Source organism: Myodes glareolus, chromosome 6 (genome assembly GCF_982192425.1).
Source record: "Myodes glareolus chromosome 6, mMyoGla1.1, whole genome shotgun sequence".
Lineage (NCBI taxonomy): Eukaryota > Metazoa > Chordata > Mammalia > Rodentia > Cricetidae > Myodes > Myodes glareolus.
The window spans coordinates 109,430,470-109,450,713 of record NC_142031.1 but is presented as its reverse complement, the minus strand read 5'-3'; the positions used below and the strand labels follow the sequence as shown (position 1 = coordinate 109,450,713).

Genomic DNA, 20,244 nt, shown 5'->3' with positions numbered 1-20,244 from the left:
AACGGGCAAACTATTCCTCACTGTAGACAGACTGAGAAACACACACCTCATCAGAGTAGAGAATGCAAGTACAAGGGCCTTGGAACACCATTAACCCTCAGAGGGGTTAGCAGAGTAAAGGGGTTTAAGTTGAAACTTTACCTCTGCCTTGCTTATTCTGAGACCTTTGCCAGACTTTTTAAAACTCTGTTTTGTGGCTCCACATATGCAAACATGATAATAACAATAGAATTAGCTCCACAACATGGCTGCAGGTAAGGAGCACAGTGCGTCCCTGGCATGTATTAAGACCATGTGAAAGATACTAGAAGCTTTCCTTGTTATAGCTACAAAAACACACAGCTTTCCTGCGAAGTGACATCATTTTTTTTTTTTCCCTTTAGATCAGCCTGTCTGTGGTCTAGAAGCTATTTGTGTTTGTCTTTTATGGAAGTCGGGGCCCCATCCTTTTCAGTGCAACTTGGACCAGGCCTAACAGGCCAGGAAATCACACACCCTTTGGAGTACTGAGCCCTGCTCCTTCCTTCCCGGCCTCCAGCTCACCAAAAGTTCAGAGTGTTTATCTCCCCCTCGCCAGAAGCCGTCCGTTTTGGATTGTCCTGAATTTTACTGTCTTGTCCTGTTTACAGTCATCATGTGCACACAGTGGCCTGAGATGAGGTAAGAGATGGGTGTCTGTGTCGTATCCATATCTGGCGCGCTGAGATCTGTGTGTTTTGCTTTGCTCTGATTCTGCTTCGGACCTATTTCCTATGCTGCCGACTTGGTGGGCTCAGAGGACCAAAAGAGATGAAGTCAGACCTGGGTTCTGACCTGACTCTGGGTCTCGGCATGGGTAAAATGGGGACCTTAAAGGAACCTTACCATGTGGCTGTGGTGACAGGATGAGAAAGCCTTTGAGAAGTGTTCTCACACACGGCAAATGCGGCTTCATTCTCATCCTGCCAGTTTTGGGTGTTTTCTTTCTCCCATGGTGGTGCACCAAATGCGCCAGGCTAACACACACATGCACAGGGTGAATTTACTAGAACAAAGTCTCCATACTGGTGGGGACTTGCCTATTTTATTCGTTGTTCTGTCTCCAAGCTCTCGAACAACGTAAGGCGCTGTGGATCATTAATGAACACATTTGGGCAAATAAGAGTGAAGGCCACAGTCACGTGACCTGCCAGTTCCTTCCACACTTGCAGATCTGAGCGTCAGAAATCCCTGACCCATACTATCTCATACAAGTAGAAGTTGGAAACACAGCCGTGTGATTAGTTATGTTGATAGCGCAGTGACGTCATCCCTAGCCCAGTGCCTTCTCATTGCTCTGCCCTGATTAGGCGCCCTCATCACTGTAAATGGCTGCAGCCGTTCCAGGCACCACATCTAGACAAAGTAAGAGCGGTCGACACAGAGAGGTCCTCTCCCGCTCTTTGTCCCGTGTCCTTTCCAGAGTGGCAACGCCCACTCGGGAGATCCTCTAGCTGACTTCTGCTCACTTGCCCATGTCTAAATCGGTCATCAGCCTGGACCCATCAGGATTGACTCTGAGTCATGTGTGGGAAGAGTAGATACTCAGGCTTTTGCCCAAAAGGACGATGCAAGGGCAGTAACAATTGCTGCACACACAGGAGTATTGCAGGGGAAGTCAGCGATGAAGCAGACGTGAATAGAACGAGTGCACCAAGGAGGACATGTCTGTCATATGCGATCAGACGGCTCCCGGCAACAAACGATAAACTTCTAGTTCTCTGCAAGCAGAGGTGCTCTCATTGGGCAGCAGGGGGAGTTGGGGTTTTCTGTTGCCTAGAGTTGAAACTATGGCCATGTACATTAATTTGTCCAGTGTATATTAAGGGCCGGTGATAATGAGAGAATTTCATTTGGAGGCAATTTGGGAGAATGTATCCTACCCAGCTACCCGAACTAATGTACAGTGCTGCCGACTGACTGTGTCAAGGGGGATGGCAGCCTGGTGATGATAGGTAAGTTCTATTGTCTGCAGAGTTACAGTCCTTCCTAGATTAAGTCAGAGCCAGTTGCACAATAATCTCATGAATGCATCCTCCTTTAATTCAACCACACACTAGTGCACTTGGTCAGGCTAGTGTTGACCAGCATCAAAGGGAGAAATTATATGCAAAAGGAGTGGCTCTCCAAGTAGGAGTGTACAGAACATATTAATACCCTGGCACGTGAAATAATCCTATACAATTAATATTTACCTTATTATTTAAACAAGGCGCCAGAGCCTGTAGCTGACACATTAATGACATGTGGATGAAGGTACCATCCGTAGGCAGAATTATCCAAAGTGGTATATCCTGAAATACTTGACACAAATCCTTTAGCTCAGCCACTACTCTCCCTGCAGCTGGTTTGAGTCTGTGATGCTTTCTGAAGTCGCCAGACCCCAGGGCACTGAAGTTGGCAATAACACCACAGGCGGCATGCCTTCCCTGGTTACCCGTGTTGCTACTGTGAAGTGGTTGAGGCTGCCCCCATGTGGCAGTGTGACATCCAAGTGTAAAGCCTGGTTGGTCACACTCCTGGTGTCGTGCCTGGCGTGGCTATGTGTTGTTGGTGAAGGCTCAAGCGAGTTTCACTCTGTCTCCATCCCTCAGTTCTTCATCCGTAAGATGGGGATGTTGGCAGACACTGCCTTCTAGAGTTACAAAGGCCATACAAATGAAAAAAAATAGAAAGTTTTTACAACAGCACTCAGCTCACAGTGTTATTAAACTGTTGGCTACTTATATCATGTTCAGAACACATGGATTCAGCCTGCATTGATTGATCACATGTAGTCTAATTCAAAGAGCAAATTTTTGACCAGTTATAGCAAGTGTAGAGGAAACTCTCTCCACATCCCTTGAAACACGGCACTTCCCCTAGTGCGTGGGCAAGTTTGCCCTGCATGTCCCCAAGCAGCCGTGGTACAGCAGGGGTAGATGCTTGATGAGTCGCCGTATTCTAATAATCTGACATCTGGGATCAACACACCGCTCAGCCCTCTCAAGAAGTGTGTAATGATTTGGTTGGAGTACTCTGGTAGCCATTTTTACCTTTGTTTCCCACGGAGTTAAGCATAGAAAACTGAATGCATGCTTCCAGCATTGAGTTAACATGAGCTTTGTTATTTAGGCTTGAACTTCATTGACTTAACTACTATCATTTGCTTAGGGACCATTAGTTATTTGCCACAACAGACAGGAGAACAAAATACATTGCTTAGTGACCCATTTAGATACCTTAGCTTTCTTCTTCAGTAATTGTCCTGCTAGAGGTTAGGTTATGTCTAACTTTGGCAATGAATAGAGACACTCCCTGCACCCATGGGTCTGGGGCTGTGCCCTCTCTACTAAGGCTGGTGACCTACCATGGGCATATAAATTACACCCTGAATTATTATCTTTATAGTCACCGGCGGTCTGAGCTGTCTGTGGGAGCCAAGAGACACTTTGTCTCCTACATTTTGAGAGGGTAGGGAAAGCAATTGACCTCTTGCCTGTTTCTGGAATTCTTTGTATCTTTCTAAGCATCAGGACAGGGTCTCCTCTTAGGTTCTGGCTTAGTCTGCAATGGGAAATCAGTCAGTCTCTCTCTCTCACACACTACTATTTAAGAATCTCACACATAGCACTTTCTGGAAAAGCCAGGAGCTTAGAGACCTAGGAAGCTCTCGTTATCAGTTTGACATAGCTCTCTGGTTATTTTACAAAACTAGTCCTTTTATGAGCCTTCACAGGGTGAATTTGAAATTAGAGGCCCTACCCCCAAGTCATAGTCCCCCCACCACCAAATATTGATCTTAATGTTCCTATCTGATGCCTACCTTCCAAGCTTTCATATGGTGCTTATCGTGAAATTAACTGTCCTTTGTGTTCCCCTTTCCTGAACATTTGAAGGAGTGAGTCAGATGTTCTCATAATATATGGGCCGCCTGGAGAAAAAGGCTGTTATTTCAAGAGCTGGCCAGGAATTCCTTTCGGGGAGGAGACTGTCTGCCACCTTAATGGAGGCATGTGGCCATGAAGATAAGGCCCCCGAGGAGATTGCCAGACAGGCTGGGGCTGGACGAGGAGACAGCAGACTGCTCGGAGGGAGAAGTTAGCAGGAATGCAGAAATGGAAGGATGGAGGGGAACGAAGGGGTGGGAGATGAAATGGGAGAAAAAGCAAAGATGGTAAATGACAGGAACTTCTGGAAAGGGGAGTTTGGCTTCCCACGGACGCTTTGAGTGTTTGGGGGGACAGAAATAAAGCGGAAAGGGTTGTGTACAAGGTCTAGATCCCAACTCAACCACAGGAGATGTGAGGCAAGTGAGATCAAGAATCTAGCCACAAGGAGCCGTTGAAGAGTGAGACCTGGGACCCTGAGAACGTTAACTCTCAGCTCTTCTCAGACGTCCAGGGGGAAGATGCTGGCCTTCCCACGGGATGTGGGATGGAAGCTGGAGCCAGTTTTTATTTAAACCTAAGGGAGAGAGTGATTGTAGTTGACAGCCATGTTCCATCTACTCCAGGGGGAAAAAATAGAAGTGTGTCTGAGTTTGAGAATGTTTGGAATGCCGCTCTGGAGATGAATGAAACCTCAGACTGAATTTTATGACTTGTGTCCCCAAAGAAGAGAAACGCAGCGGCAGCATTTAGAAAAAGTTATTCTAAAGGATTTCTTCATTCTAATGGATAGAGATTGTCTTAAGATAATACAAATATTCCGAAGATTTAATGAAGTTATCGGGAGCCTTGTTGACATTAATTAGAGTTCTGTAATTAGAATTATAGTTATAGACGCTCCTTCCTGCAAAACAGAGGCCCATATTTCAGCATCTCGGGTTCCCAGTGCCGTTGGGCTCAGTACCTGATGCATTTTTATATAGCAGGGCTTTCATAATTCTTTTCAAATAACCATGTTGATAGATATTTAATCGCTTTTTAATTGATGGTGGGGTAAAAACCCATTTACACTTGTGTTCATCTCCTTTGCCTCTGCTCACAAGCCAACTGTCAGCGGCTGGTGCACACCGCCGCCCAAAGCAACAGTGACACCGAATCCAATCAGGAAAGCGGTGTAAAGATGAAAGGTCTCACCAATGGGAAGTGAACTTGCTAAAGTACGCCTTTCAATGAATTTGGACAAAACTGAAAAATGTTGTTGATATCAGATCCTTAGGCCGATTACTGAAGCGTTCGATTTTTCAGTCTGTCAATTCATCACTGTCCACCTGGTTATATTTAACACTTTCTCCCATTCCCAGCGTGTCTGCTGAGATAGGCACTTGCTGTCACAGGCTACTTGCCTCTCTAGAAGGTCAATGGAGCAGGGGGAGGCAATGGTCCTCTCCACCCCACCCCCACCACGGCCTCCATCCTTTCTCAGGTATTGGTGAGGGCAGATGGAGCCTCAATGTCTTGTGAGATCTAAAATATTAATAAGATAAAGCTTTTAGCCTTCAAACCGTTTAGCCTTTCCTTTTAGAGGCTCTGTGAAGTGTCCTGTCTGTTAATGTACGATACTGGCTCTCCAGGAAGATGTGCCATCACTTCCAGACACCCGAACCCCACTTTTCCCTGTGTCCCCCCTCTTCATCTCATCTCTGTGCCGGTTCACACTGTAAATCACAGTCATCTCTCAGGGACACTCGGGTGAACTTAATTTCATTTTGCGATTAGAGGTCTTGGGGTGCATTTTAATAAATATTTGATGGAGATGCTAGCCTTGGGGGTCATTTTTATTTACAGAATTAGAGATGGCATCTCAGAGGATTGGCACTGGGAAGGAGAGGTGTTCATGAACACACACAGCATTCCCTCGGCTTTTCAGAACACGGTAGCTGTCCACGGGCCCATTTTGAGAAGCAGTGATTGGATCGCAGAGTGCTGTTGGGTGATGCCAATTAGGACAACCATTGTCTAGTCAACAGTCATTTCATTTTTAAATGACAAGCCAAACCCACTCTCTGCATATTTTCCACAGAAATCTGTATACATCGTGTGGTGTGCAGTTTAGATTGTTTTAAGGGACTGTAATGGCTTTGGTTTTAGCTAGCCTATTTTAGCTAGGCAATGAGTATCAATTTTGTTAATTAAGAGTTTCAGACTCTTTAAATTTATAGTACAATTACAATTTACTTCATATTGAAGATGGTCTTTACCCTGTGGCACCATTAGGGAAATGCCCACTTACGTTGTTTGCTGACAATTCCGAGGCAGCTGCCTTTCACGGGAAGAGTTACCATTTTAACTACGGCACTGAAATTTCTCACTGGATGTCAAGTGCTTGTCAGCAGAATGGAACCGTAAGGACTTTTGACTTAAGTCTTTCTTTCTTTTTTTCTTGCTGGTCTCTCCCCTAAAGAAAAAGCCAATTCATCAGGTAGGAAAGGGCTGCCTTCTGTAGTCTCAGGTCCTGCCAGAGACAAATGACTGTAAAAATTTAAAATCAATCATTAACAGATTAGCTGTTGGTCCAAAGTAAATAGCAATCAGCTTATTAGGCATCAGGCGGAGTGAGATAAAGGGGAAGAGTTATTGAAAATGAGGATGTTGTCTGGGCTCTGCCTGCGGGGGAGCTCGGAGGAGGCTCTGTTACTGTAACAACTAGCAGCCCGCAAGGCAGCAGGCTGAGTAAGCTGAGTCCCTGGTTGTGCTAACCAGGGTCCTGCGGGTTTCTCTTCTACACCTTGGCTTTCCTGGCTTTGGTCACACGGAAGCTGGTGTGTTCCCTGCTGTTCTCGCCATGGCTGTTTGCTTGACTCAGTAAAGTGGTGTAGAAAGGTGGCTGAGAGTCACCAGGCCGAGGAAGGACCTTTCTTAGCTCTTTGCATACTCACTTCCAGTCTCTTAGTGGTTTGTTTGGGGATGGACTCCAAGGGGCCGCTCATTAGTGGCTCCCTCTAGCGGTAGGTGTGCAAGTTGCGGTGCACAATGGGTTTAATTGTTCCAGCCAATGCTGGCTGCTAGAGCTTCAGAATCAGTCGAGGAAGGCTTGAGGAGAAACACACTGTCCGTGGTCTCTTTCCCACGGTGGTTACCAAGTTCACATGAAAACCACTAACTGGATAATGGTGAGGGCCTCCAGACAGTCCTTAACCAAGTAGTCAAAGCTGATGTCACCACAAGGAGACAGTGTGTCCCAGCACCCCAGAGGGACACATCATCATCATCCATATGGTTTCTTAAACTAACACACACACACACATACACACAGACACACATGCACACGAATTATGAAAACACATCAGATAAAGTCATTCTATAAAAGAAGTGATCAGAGCTGGGTGGTGGTGGCGCACGCCTTTAATTCTAGCACTTGGGAGGCAGAGGCAGGCGGATCTCTGTGAGTTTGAGGCCAGCCTGGTCTACAGAGCAAGTTCCAGGACAGGTTCCAAAGCTACACAGAAACCCTGTCTCGAAAAACAACAACAACAACAAACCAAACAAACAAACAAAAAAAAAGAGAAGTGATCAGCGGTCTTTTAAAATGCCAGAGTCATAAACATCCAGGGAGCCCGAGGAACTGTCGGGATGGGAAGCAAAGAACAAAAATAAAGCGGTGTGGGCTTCTGGGTCAGGTCCTAGAACTCAGGCAGACGCAGAGGAGAAGTGGTAGGGCACCAAGCCTAAAGCACAGCTAGGAGATTCTCTTCCAGTCCCAGGCACTTTGGGAGCCGCTGGCTCTTGGGCCATTGGGACTCTTCCAGTCCCAGGCACTTGGGGCCATTCAGACATGGCCAAGTCCAAGAACCACACCACACACAACCAGTCCTGAAAATGGCACAGAAATGGCATCAGAAAACACTGCTCACAAAGATACGAATCTCTTAACGGAATCGACCCCAAGTTCACGCGCTTTGCCAAGAAACACAACAAGAAACGCCTGAAGAAGATGCAAGCAAATAGTGCAAAGGCCACGAGTGCATGTGCAGAGAGGTCATCATGGTGAAGTCCAAGGTGTTGAAGCCCAAGGTGCCAAAGGGCCCCAGCCACAGATTCACCCGTGTTGCTTTCATTGTTTTTTTTTAATTTTTAATTTTTTTTACTAAAATTTTAATTATTTTTTTTCCATTTCCACTCTCCCCTCCCTCTCCCCCTCCCTCTCCAGTCCAAAGAGCAGTCAGGGTTCCCTGCCCTGTGGGAAGTGCAAGGCCCTCCCCCCTCCATCCAGGAAAGTGAGCTTCCAAACAGACTAGGCTCCCACAAAGCCAGTCTATGCAGTAGAATCAAAACCCACCGCTTTGTTTACCCCGAGCTTGGGAAGCAGATTAGAAGCTACATGACCAAGGGTCCTAGGCTCTGACAACCAAAGCCCAAGGTTCAAATCAAGACAGAGGCCTCAGCTCCAGCTCAGGTTCCCAAAGGTGTCCATATCCTGTAAAGGCTCCGTAGAAAAGGCTTCTGTCCGCCAATGTGAACACAGATGGGCTGGTGTGACACCCTGCACACTATTGCAAATGGTCAGGACGCTGTGCTGCTTTTAACAAATAAACTTGAGGCAAGCACAGCCAGGATGTCTTTCCAAATGTCATCCCTGGTTTGGATGATAAGATTATGTAGGCTTATCTAGTACTAGGGGAAGCCGAGTGAAGAATATGGGTACTGTTTATATTTTTCTGTAAGTGTAAAATGATTTAAAAATAAAAAGTTAAAAAAGGAGGATGCACTTAAAATACAGTGGCTGTAGAAGCCTTTGTGATGGAACCCAGCTCACACCTGGGCCAGGTTTACCTTACATTGTTTTGTATTCTTTTGCTAAAACTAGAGTCAACAGTTGCTTGCTCAGAGCAGAGGAAAACAAGTTGTTTACAAGAAATTCAGGATCTGGGGGTTCACAGCTCCCAACATCTGTCATTCCAGTTGATTGAGGTTGGGTCTCTGCTCTATCTGCTTTTTATGTGGGTTCGGGGGGGGGGGGATCAAGCTTTGACGGTCAGATTTGTGGGATGAATGCCTTTACCCACCTCGCCCCCTGTTGTTTTTTTTGAGACAGTGTTTTACATAATCTAGGCTGACCTCAGAACTTGCCATGTAGCCCAGGCTAGCTTTGAACTCCTCTTGGTTTAGTCTCCCAAATGCTAAAATTACAAGCACAAAAAAAAGAAAACAAAATGAGTTTCCATCTCTGATCCGCTGACTTTTGCTGTCTCTTGCTAGCCTGCCTTCCGGGGGCTCTCTTTCCTATGTAAATATAGATAGAGAGACTGACCTGCCAGGATAGAATCCATTCTTCCCACTGTGCAGCTGCTTAGTCAGCAGTCAGCAGTGAGCTGCACACCCACTGTGTGAAAGCAGGAAGCCCCACAGCACTGTCCTCGGAGCTCTGAACTGTTAGAGCAGTATCCAGAAGCCTCCCTCTCGGTTGCTGTCTGGGTCTGGGGACACCAGCGTGCTCTCTGGGCCAGAGGCTCCAGGTAGAAGGCATTATGCAAAGCCACCACTTATATTTGGCCCTTTCCAAAGACTGGCTGGCTTTGCCGGGTCCTGTCCACACAATGTTCTCTTGCTGTGAAGAGACACCATGACCACATCAACTTTTGCAAAAGAAAGCTTTTAATTGGGACTTGCTTACAGTTTCAGAGGTTTGGCCCCTTATCATTATGGCAGGAAGCATGGTGGCACTCAGGTCGACATGGTGCTGGAGAGGTAGCTGAGGTCATTATCTGGATCTGCAGGCAGCAGGGGGAGCCACTGGGCCTGGCTTGGGCTTTGGAAAAACCTCAAAACCCACTCCCAGTGACATGCTTCTTCCAACAAGGCCATACCTCCTAGTCCTTTACTTTAAAACAGTCCCACTCCCTGGTGACCAAGCCTTCAAATCGATGAGCCTGTGGTATGTGTGTGTGTGTGTGTGTGTGTTGTGTGTTGTGTGTGTGGGGCATTCTTATTCAAACCACCACACTCACTATCCCTTCATCTCCCCACCCCTGGCGTCAAGGCTTCCTCTTTCCAGATATAATTGTATGGTATGACCAAGCTGAAAAACATTTAAAATTGGCAAGGTTATACAGGTTTGTAATCCCAACTTTTTAGGAGGCCAAGACAAGAGATCACAAGTTCAAGGCCTGTCTGGGCAATTTAGTGAGAACCCTAATTCAAAACAAAAAATAAAAAAGAGGTTGTGTCTCAGTGCTAGCATGCTGTGCAAGGCCTTAGATTCAGTCCCAAGTACCCACAACAACACAACACAACAAAACAACAACAGCAGCAAGGGCAAAACCCAAAGGCGTTCACGTGGATACGCTTGTTCATTTGGATGTCCCCAGAAGATTCCCCAGCCTGCCTCCCTACCCCGCTGCAACCAGGGCATACAGACAGTGCCCCATCCCCAGGAGGTCCTGTCTTTGATTTTACTGCCTCCACCTCCCAAATGCTGGGATTACAGGTTTATACTTCTACACTTGACAGTCTTTTTGGCTTGGGGTATAATTTTAAGCATGATGACTAAAAATATAGGTTGTAGAATAAAGTGTTATCTTTTTAGTGAAGAAGCAAAAGCTAGGAAAGAATCAAGAGACACAATCAGTAAAATGATTGGCCCCCAAGGCATGAGGACCTGAATTCTGATCCCTAGCAGGCATGTGAAAAGCTGTGCATGGTGGCTCACACCAGTGGTCCCAGTGAGGGGAAGGGTCAGACAGGAAAGCCCCCTGGGCTTGCTGGACAGTGACTCTAGCCAAACTGGTGAGCTCCAGACAGTGAGAGATCATGTCTCAAAAAGTATCGTGGACAGTGACTGGAAAAGACACCACCCCCGCCTACCCCGTGCATGCATGTACACACATGAACACACACATAAAGTCAGAAGTAGATATTTGCAATGAGGAGAAACAGTACATGTTATGGACAAGTATTATAAAAGAATATTCTTCCCAGCCCTGACTGCCCTGTGTATCCCAGCCTTTCTTCGTCGGCAATGTCCACCTAGGTACCCATTTCTCTCTCTTTCTCATGGTCCTTCACATGTAAAAATCACAGGTATTATGGCACATGGGGAAATTGCATAGGATTTTGGTGAGTCTATGAATGTAAGAATTTATGGGGGGGGGGATCAGTACATATTCCTGATAGTAAGGAGAAAACTAGGAAGCATTTCAGTTCGAAAAGAAAGAATCCAGAGCCAGGTATGGTGACACAATTAGGTCACTGCAGCATTTGGGAGGCAGATGTAGGAGGATCAGGAGTTCAAGGTCATGCCCAGCTACCTAGGGAGCTGGAGGTCAGTCTGGGCTTCACAAGCCGTGCCCTAGAAAATGCCAAATCAAAACAAACAACCAAATCAGAACAGAGCAAAAGAAATCATGCCAAAGTGTAACCAGTGTTTCAGGGCACAAGCATCTGCAGCAGGTAAGGTTAAGCCTCCTGTCCCAATATGTCAATCAAAGACACACCGGTAAAAAACAGAGGAAGGACTTTAATCAATGTCATTGGGAAGAGGTCTAGAGACCCTGAGTTCATCTTAAAAGGCATTGATAGGAGCTTTAGTTTGTTCAATAGAGACTAAGCTGGGGCTGGTGTCAAGTATTAAGTGTAGCTAGGCGGGAGGTGCACACATTTAATCCCAGTACTAAGGCAGAGGTAGGTGGATCTCTCCTGAGTTCCAGGCCAGCCTGCCCTGGTCTGCACAGTGAAGTCCAGGTTAGCCAGGGCTGCATGCAGAGACCCTGTGCCAAGAAAGAAAAGTATGCATAATTAACCAGTCCTAGTATGGTATGGTCCTGCCCATCATTGTCTCCGCTATGGTTCTGCAAGAGGTCTGATAAATTATTAATCCGTTAATTGCTGTCATCACCTGAGGGGTCCAATCTGCTCCTGACAAGATGATGTCCTCCAGGGCGACGGTTCCCCCGCATAGGAAATTGCTTCCATCTTGGGATGGTCCGTCCTGTGACAATTTGTTTCTAGACGCAGAATGACTGCAGTTTAGGACAGTGACTTATCTTCGTGCCTTCAGCCCTGCGAGGGGATGAGACGAGTCAGGAAGACAGACTCCGGTGATTATTGGACCTACGCAGAGACAGCAGGCGGCAGACCCAGCGTAAAGCAGAGGCGGAGGCAGTCGGCTTTCTCGTCCTGCTTCCGGTTTACTTGGAGGCCTAAGGGAAGACTCAGGGTTTCTAAGGAAAAGCAGCTCCTCTGTGCCTGTTACAAAGGTGCGTGCCAGGATTTCCCAAGGGATAGTAGCTTTATATAGGAAAGAAAATAGGTTCACTTTGAGGTCCTGCGGTGTGATTGACCTCCTGTCCTACGGCTTTTCACGTCTTCCTGACTTGACACACCTCTGGGACGTCCATCATCTCCTCTGTGAAGCTGTCCGGCTCTCCTGCTGGACCTGGGCTCCATAGCTTCGAGATCTGCAGTTGTCTCTGGTTTCTTCTGTGCCATGCACTGACTTTTCTATGGTACTCTTATGCCCAGATCAAGGAGTTCCCTAAAAACCAACCAGGAGACCGAGTCCTGTATGTAAAAGCAAGGACCCTTTATTCTTACACAAGTTCTCAGATTCAGACTCTCAGGTGTCCAACGTATTGGCCTGATTGGAGAGCCCAGAGCTCTGCTGGGATTGGGTTTTTATAATAGGGGTGAGGGATTTCTAAGGTTCAGGATCCCTGATTGGCTGACATTTGTCTAGGGGTGTCCTGGTGAAAAGCGATGGGTATGTGCTGGCAGGTATCTACAGTGGTAGGGATTTCCTTTGGATGGTCTGTTCCTGCAGTTTGTGGTCTTTCTTGGAACCAGGTATTGTCATAAAATACCTGAGACTCGGGCCCCTATGGAGCTTGTCATGGCTGGGTCCTACAATATCAGGCCTGTTTTCTCTTGGAAACTGAAACCTCCCTGGAAGGCTTATTGAATCCTTGCCTGCTGCCTGGCCCTCAGCACCCCTCAGCTGAATACTATTATAGTATTCAGTGTGTATATAATATAGCAAAATAGTAATCTAAATATTATTTGGGAAGATGTTCATCTTCCCAGTCTGAGAGCCAGAGGACTTTGATCTGCTTTATCCACCTCCTTATCCACCACGAGCTCGCCTTGGTGCCGCACAGAGAAAGACTGTATTTTAGTTGAAAAGAAAGAACATACACAGGTGAGCACAGGATCAAAGACAGCATTGCAGAAACGAGGAGAGAAATGTCTGTGATACGGAGGTGCAAGCCAGTGTGACCACAAGTCACTGCGGGTCCTTGAGAAGGGTTGTCGTGTCACGTTGCGACCAGTGTATAGCACCCTGTATGTCTGAAGGGGGGTTAAGGGTAAGAATAGGAAATACACATGTTCCTCTCCCCTACTGATGTTAATATTAAATTTAGCAAATCAACATCCCACATGTCATACTACTTTGGAAAATTTCAGTATCTTAGAATCTATTATTTTAAGTGTGACGTTAAAGCACAGACTTAAATGAATTAATTTTGAGGCTGGAGAACGGAATTCACTATGCCAGGCGAACTGTGTACCATTGAGCTACAGTCCGGTCCTTGGGTTATCGAGGCAGGGTCTTGGTCTGTAGCCCAGGCTGGCCTTGAGTGCTGGACTTCTGGTGTGCAACCACCACTCCCGGCAGAAGGTAGAGAACACTTGCTGCCCTTGGGTGAGTTGCTGCTCCCTGCTGAGAGCTGCTTCCCACATACTCCTTAGGTTTACTCTCCACTTCCTAGCTTAACAGTAAGGCTGGCTTTTCATCCGTGTAGCTTGTAGTCCTTTTCCCTGGCTCCTGATGGGGACATCTTAGAGCCAGAGGGAAGGTGGAGCTGGGATGCTGCCCCGGAAAGAGGAAATGAGAGGCGTGACAATCATATGTAACCCTTTCACAAAGCACTGATATTTTGGAATTTATCTCACATAAGCCAGTCTTCAGGATTTTATGCAATATTTTCATCTTTATAATCATGTCCTTCTTAAAATATGAAAAAGAACTCCCTTAGAATATGCTCTTTTCCATTCTTCAAAAGCTTTGCTATTAATAAACCCAACTAAACATGCCCAAGTCACCAAACTGACAGCTGTGTTACTAAGCATTTGGAAATGCTCTGCCTGATGCAGGCCAGGGAAGCAGATAGCCTAGCTGCAGATCTTCACCCTGCCTTCTCTCCTCCAAATCCAACCCCCAGGCTCACCCCTAGCTCTGTAGCAGGCTACCTGCTGTGGTCTTCCCTCTTTTTCTGCCCCAACTCCCAGGGGTACTAAGCAGATTATGGTAGAACACCCTGCTTCCTTTCTTCCTGTAGACACCCTCAGTTCCCCCCTCCTCGATCCCTTCTAGCCCATTTCCATTCCCAAGTATCACTCCCAAGAAAGACAAGACCAAGACATCACTTACAGTCATCCTAATCCCAAATGCTTAGCCACCAGGATAAAAATACAATGAAAAGAATCAGGACAGTCAGGCAGTGCTGGCACACGCCTTTAATCCCAGCACTCAGAAAGCAGTGGCAGACGAATCTTCGTGAGCTCGAGACCAGCCTGGTCTACAGAGCCAGGTTCAAGCTCCAAAAGCTACACAGAGAAACCCTGTCTCGAAAAACAAAACAAAAAAACAAACAAGCAAAGCAGAACGCCAAATAGATTAAACCAGAAAAAACAAATCTCTTTGTGCATAATAATCAAAATACTAAGTGTACAGAAGAAAGAAAGAATACTAAAGGCTGTAAGGGAAGAAGACCAAGTGACCTATAAAGTCAGATCTATTAGAACAACACCTGACTTCTCAGTGGCGACTCTAAAAACCAGAAGGACCTGTATAGATGCACTACAAACTCTAAGGGACCACAGATGCTGGCCCAGCCTGGACTACAATCACACAAAACTTTCAATCACAGCGAAGAGAGAAAGAAAGGCATTATAAAACAAGACCAAATTTAAGTAGTACCTACCTATAAACCCAGCCCTACAGAAGGTACTAGAAGGCAAACTTCAATCAAAGAGGTTAACTACACCCATGAAAATACAAGGAATAGACAATCCCATCAAAAGCTGGTAGGGGGACAAACCACAAGAACAAAATTACAGGAATCAACAAAACCTGCTGATGTTAACCTGTTAACATCAATGATCACAATTCCCCAATAAAAAGGCACAGACTAACAGAGTGGAGGTAAAAACAGGATCCATCCTGCTGCATCCAAGAAACGCACCTCAACATCAAGGATTGTAGAGGACCACAATCACATTCGCCATTCCAAGATGGCGCTGACATCCGGTTTCACTGCCCGGTGAACAGGATAACGCGCATGCGTTGGTAAATTTCCAACGCTGTAGTCCCTGCCTCTCCCGAGGCGTCATCTGGGATGATGGGCAGCTGACCAATCTGAGAGTGACACGTCCGAGGCGGGGACTGTTTCCTATATAAGGGCTGGGTTCGCCTTACTCTGGGTCTCCGCCATGTCGGCTTATGCTCTCGCTCTCAAGATGCATTAAAAAGCTGTTCTGCAGAAGGATCCTACGTGCCCTGCGTCGTTCTTGCTGGCAAGACAGTAGCGCGGGACAAAGGATAGGCATTTCCTTGGGGTAAAGGGTTGGAAAAGCAAATGGTCCTAAGAAACAAAGTGGTACAGCCATTTTAATGTCTAACAAAATAGACTACAAACCAAAATTTATCAGAAGAGATAGGGAAGAATACTACATATCCATCAAAGGAAAAGTCCACCAAGTAGATGTTTCAATTCTTAACATCTATGCCCCAAACACAAGGGCACCCAGGTTTGCAAAAGAAACACTACTACAGCTTAAATTACATATTGGCCCTAACACACTGATAGTGGAAGACTTCAACACCCCAGTCTTGCCAATAGACAGGTCATTCAGACAAAAACTAGGCAGAGAAATGCTAGAGCTAACTGACATTACAAACCAAATGGACCCAACAAATATTTACAGAACATTTCATCCAAGCACTAAAGAATGTACCTTCTCAGCAGCTCATGGAACTTTCTCCAAAATTGGTGACATACTCAGACACAAAGCAACTCTCAGCAGATACAAGAAAATTGAAACAACATCCAATATCCTGTCTGAGGAAAACACATTAAAGCTGGACATCAACAATGACAGAAACAACAGAAGTTTACATACTCATAGAAACCGAACAATTCACTACTGAATAAAAAATTTAAAAATTAATTATGTAGATATTAATAAAAATTAAAAATGTTCTAGAATTGAATGAAAATGAAAACACAGCATACCCAAATTTATAGGATGATGTGGGATTTCCCTCTGTATGCTATGATTACCATTGATAAATAAAGGATCTGCTTTGGGCCTATAGCAGAGCTATAGGGGAACAGAGCTAGGTGGGGAAAACTAAACAGAAAGCTGGGAGAAAGGAGGCAGAGTCAGAGAGAAGCAATGGAGCTGCCACCAGAGACAGACATGCCAAAACTTTGCTGGTAAGCCACTGTCACGTGGCGATATATGAATTAATAGAAATGGGTTAAATTAATATGTAAGAGTTAGCCAATAAGAAACTAAAGCTAATGGGGGCCAAGCAGTGTTTTAATTAATACAGTTTCTGTGTGATTATTTTGGGTCTAAGCTAGCTGGGTGACCGGGAAGAACAGGCAGCCTCCTCCAACAAGATGAAGGCAATTCTTTTAATATATATATATATATATATATATATATACATATATATATGTACATATACATATGTATGTATATATGTATATATTCAAAATAACATTTCCCTGTATAGCAGCTCTGGCTGTCCTTGAACTTGCTTTATTTATTATTTTATTTTAAATGTGTAGCCCAGGCTGGTTTCGAACTCTTGATCCTCCTGCCTCTGCCTCCTTCAGCAAATCCTACTGGCATGTATCACTACAACCGGTGAACTCACTTTATTGTAGACCAGACTGGCCTTGAACTCACTGAGATCTGCCTGCCTCTGCCTCCTGAGTGTGGGATTAAAGGTGTGCACCATTATGCCCGGCCAGATGAAGGCAATTTTAAGAGGCAAGATGATAGCACTAAGTGCCTATATATAAAGAAATTGGAGAGATCCCATACTAACAACTTAACAGCACACATGAATGATCTAGAATAAAGAAAAAAATCACACCCCAAAGAAATAGAAGGCAAGAAATAATCAAATTCAGGACTGAAATCAACAAAATAAAAACAAACAAACAAACAAAAGATAATACAAAGAATTAATGAAACAAAGAGTTGTTGTTTTGAGAAAATTAGTAAGATTGACAAACCCTTATCCAAATTAACTAAAAGGCATAGAAGAAATATCCAAATTAATAAAATTAGGGATGAAAAGAGACACATAACAACAGACACTGAGGAAATCCAGAGAACCCTAAGGGCATACTTTAAAAACCTGTACTGACCAAATTGGAAAATCTAAAAAATATGAATAATTTTCTCAATACATACCATTTAATAAAGTTAAATCAAGATCAGATAAGTAATCTTAAAAGACCTATAACCCCTAAGGAAATAGAAGTAGTCATTAAAAGTCTCCCAGTCTCCCTATTCCCTCCAAAATATTCAGTGCCAGATGGTTTGGGTGCAGAATGCTACCAGATTTTCAAAGAAGAGTTAATGCCAACACTCCTTAAATTATTCCACAGAATAGAAACAGAAGAAACATTGCCCAATTCATTTTATGAGATCATAATTACTCTGATACCTAAAGCACATGAAGACCCAACAAAAAAGGATTACAGACCAGTTTCCTTATGAATATAGATGTAAAAATTATCAATAAAATACTTGCAAACCAAATCTAAGAACACACCAAAAATATAATCTACCATGATCAAGTAGGCTTCTTCCAAGAGATGCAGAGATGATTCAACATGTGCAAATCAGTAAATAGAATCCACCATATAAGCATACTAAAAGACAAAAAACATATGACCATTTCTTTAGGTGAAGAAAAGGCTTTTGACAAAATCCAACACCCCTTTATAATAAAATTCCTGGAGAGATTAGGGATACATGAGGACATAATTCAAAATAATAAAGACAGTTTACAACAATCCCATAGCCAGCATCAACTTAAAGGGAGAGAAATTCAAAGCAATTCTACTCAAATCAGGAACAAGAAAAGGTTGTTCATTTTCTCCATACCTCTTCAATATAGCATGTGACATCTTAGCTAGAACAATAAGACAACTGAAGCAGATCAAGAAGATACAAATTAGAAAGGAAGAAATCAAAGTGTCTTTATTTGTAGATGATATGATGGTATTCATAAGTGATCCTAAAATTTCCACCAGGAAATTCCCACAGCTGATAAACAAATTCAGCAAAGTAGCTGAATACAAAACTAACTCAAAAAAAAAATCAGCCTTCCTTTACACGAATGACAAACAGACTGAGAAAAAAAAATCAGGGAAGTAACACCCTTCACAATAGTCTCAAAAAGAATAAAATATCTTGGAGTAACTCTAACTAAGCAAGTGAAACAGTTGGATGCTCCAAACTCTAAGATATTGAAGAAGATATCAGAAGATGAAAAGATCTCCTATACTCATGGATCTGTAGGATTAATATAGTAAAAATTGTCATCTTACTGAAAACAATCTACAGATTCAATGCAATTTCCATCAAAATTCTAACACAACTCTTCATAGATCTTGAAAGGACAGTTTGTAGCTTCATATGGAAACACACACACACACAGACACAAAACCCAGGATAGCTTAAAACAATCCTGAATAAACAAAATCTGTTGGAGATATCATCATCCCAGCCTCAAATTGTACTGCAGATCTACAGTAATAAAAACAGCATGGTATTAATGCAAAAACAGACATAATAATCATAAGAATAGAATTGAAGACCCAAACATAAACCCACACACCAATGGACACCCGAGTTTTGATAAAGAAATCAGAAATACACACTGTTAAAACACAAACAAGCCAACAAACAAACCAACAACACAGCATCTTCAACAAACGGTGCTGGTCAAACTGGACGGCTTCTTGTAGAAGAATTCTAATAGATCTATACTTATCACTCTGCATAAAACTAAAGTCCAGATGGACATAAGGCCTCAACATAAAACCAAATATATTGAACCTGATAGAAGACAAAGTAGAGAATAGCCTTGAACTCATAGCCTTGAACTTGTAGTTTTGAACTCATCAGTGCAGGAAAAAATTTTCTGAACAGAACACCGTTAGCATAGGCGTTATGATGAGCAATTAATTAAATAGGACCTCATGAAACTGAAAAGCTTCTGCATGTCAAAGGACACCATCAAGCAGACAAAGAGTCAGCCTACAGAAGAGGATTTTTTTTAAATACCAACCACACATCGATAGAGGACTAATATACAAAATATATAAAGAACTCAAAACACTGAATATCAAGAAAAAATAATCCAATTAAAAATGGGGTACAGATCTAAACAGAGAATTCTCAAGAGAAAATTCAAATGGCTGAGAAGCACTTAAGGAAATGTTCAATCTTCCTACCCATCAGGGAAATACAAATCAAAACTACTTTAAGATTTCATCTTACACCAGCGAGAATGGCCAAGATCAATAAGACAAATGGCAGCTCATGCTGTGGAGGATGTGGAGTAAGGGACCATTCATCCTTTGCTGGTGGGAGTGCAAACTTGTATAGTCACTGTGGAAATCAGTGTGGTAGTTCCCTAGGAAGATGGGAATCGATCCTACCTCAAGACCCAGCTATATCACTTTTGGGCACACATCCAAAAGATGCTTCATCCCAACACAGCATTGTTCATTGTCTATTCATAATAGCCAGAAATTGGAAACAACCTAGATGTGTGTTGATGCGTGAATGTATAAAGAAAATGTGGTACATTCATACAATGGAAGATTACTCTTCTGTTCAAACAACAGAACAATGAAATCATAAAATTTGAAGGTAAATTGGTGGAACTAAAAAAAAAAAAATCATCCTGAGTGAGTTAACCCAGAACCAGAAAGACAAATGGTATGCATTTACTTATATGTAGATGTTAGGTCAAAGATGCAAACTACAATCTCTATAACCACAAAGTGGGGAGACAGAAGGGGGAATAGAACAGAGCAGAATAGACTAGAATAGATATCATGAATGACCAGGTTGTGGCAACGGGAATAGGAGCATCAAACAGAGAAGGGGAACGGAAAGAGGGGAATTGAGGGAGGGAGTACAGGGAGGGACAGCTAAAACTAAGAACCATTTGAGGGGTCATATGGAAATCTAACACAATAGAAGCTTCCTAAAGTCTTTACACATATGAAGGCAATCTAAATTAAATTGCCGAATAGCAGGAGAG

At 44.0% G+C, this 20,244-nt stretch overlaps 1 long non-coding RNA gene across 1 annotated transcript in view; it reads left to right on the top strand.

Moving 5' to 3' along the window:
* The first annotated feature begins 401 nt into the window (after nucleotides 1–401).
* The window catches only part of LOC148121942 (uncharacterized), a 30,367-nt gene continuing 10,524 nt past the window's right edge, over nucleotides 402–20,244 (top strand). Inside the window, exon 1 of the long non-coding RNA XR_015738008.1 lies at nucleotides 402–660. This is a non-coding gene — a long non-coding RNA (uncharacterized LOC148121942). The remainder of the gene's footprint in view (nucleotides 661–20,244) is intronic.